The sequence below is a fragment of the Acyrthosiphon pisum genome, chromosome A3 (genome assembly GCF_005508785.2).
Source record: "Acyrthosiphon pisum isolate AL4f chromosome A3, pea_aphid_22Mar2018_4r6ur, whole genome shotgun sequence".
NCBI lineage: Eukaryota > Metazoa > Arthropoda > Insecta > Hemiptera > Aphididae > Acyrthosiphon > Acyrthosiphon pisum.
The window spans coordinates 7,153,666-7,154,899 of NC_042496.1; positions in this window are offsets into that span (position 1 = coordinate 7,153,666).

The window sequence follows — 1,234 nt, forward strand, 5'->3', positions numbered from 1 at the left end:
TATGCCTAGATTTGTTGTGTAAAACCACCTTGGGCAGGCCTCGGAATTAAACAAGGTTGTTAAAAAACACATAATGTACTTCGCTCGAACAAAAAACTCGAAAACATCCCCCGATTTTCTGTGTAAAACCACCTTGGGTAGCCTTCAGAATTAAACAATCTTGTTGAAAAGTCATACCTGTAATATAAGTATATTATATATTTATTATATATTATACACGAGTTTCCCCGCGCAGCATTAAAGTAGTGTTACGCGCATGGGTATAAACGTAAAATCGCAAACTTTGGATAGCTATAACTTCCAAAATAATGGTTTCCGCAAAAAAATTTAAACAGTTTCGAAATCAGCGTTATAAGACATGTCTTTTAAAATTTTAATTCGTAAGGAACGTGGTAAAGTGCATTTTAGCATAAAAAAAATTACAAAAATTAGTAGTTATCATTGATTGACAAATCAATTGAATGACGTCAAATGGCCGTATCATAGTCGTGCAAAAATTCAAGTATAGGTACTCAAGCAAATTCTTACCAAAAAAAATGTTATCCATATAATTACACCGGCACCTGGCCGCCCCCCTAAATATGTCAAAAATTGGCCGCCCGGGGCAACAGCACCCTGTAGCTCCCCCCTAAATACGGCCCTGATTATACTATACATATTTATGTATTTGAAACATAGTTATAGTAAGTCATTATGAGGCCCATACATTTATGAAATTTAAGTTGTATGTAGGTATTATAATATAATATACATACCTATAAATAAATACATAATATATAATTTATTCCAAAGGGGACGAGGAGCTAAATGTCCTTATCTTAGTATTAGGGCTCAAAACCATTTTCACAAAAATAATGATTTACGATATTGTGTATTGTTAAAGTGTATAATATTATCTACATAATATTATAATTACCTACATGATAGTCTGTTTACATTTGCTATATTTTATATTTTTACACCACTATACATCATGCAGTGTCTCGAACACGAATATAATAATATACAGAACGTGTTTACGACATCGGAACGAAAAATATTACTATTTACATGCCTACGATATATAATATATTAAACTGTTGAAGTAGGTGCTGCAGGGTACCGGTATTGTAGATTGCATATGCAACCTACACCATGGGCAAACCGATCAAGGGTTCTGAGTTAGTCAATCGCGTAGGTAATTTAATTCTCAACAGAAACATTCGTATAAACATTGAGATATCGAATCGGACGA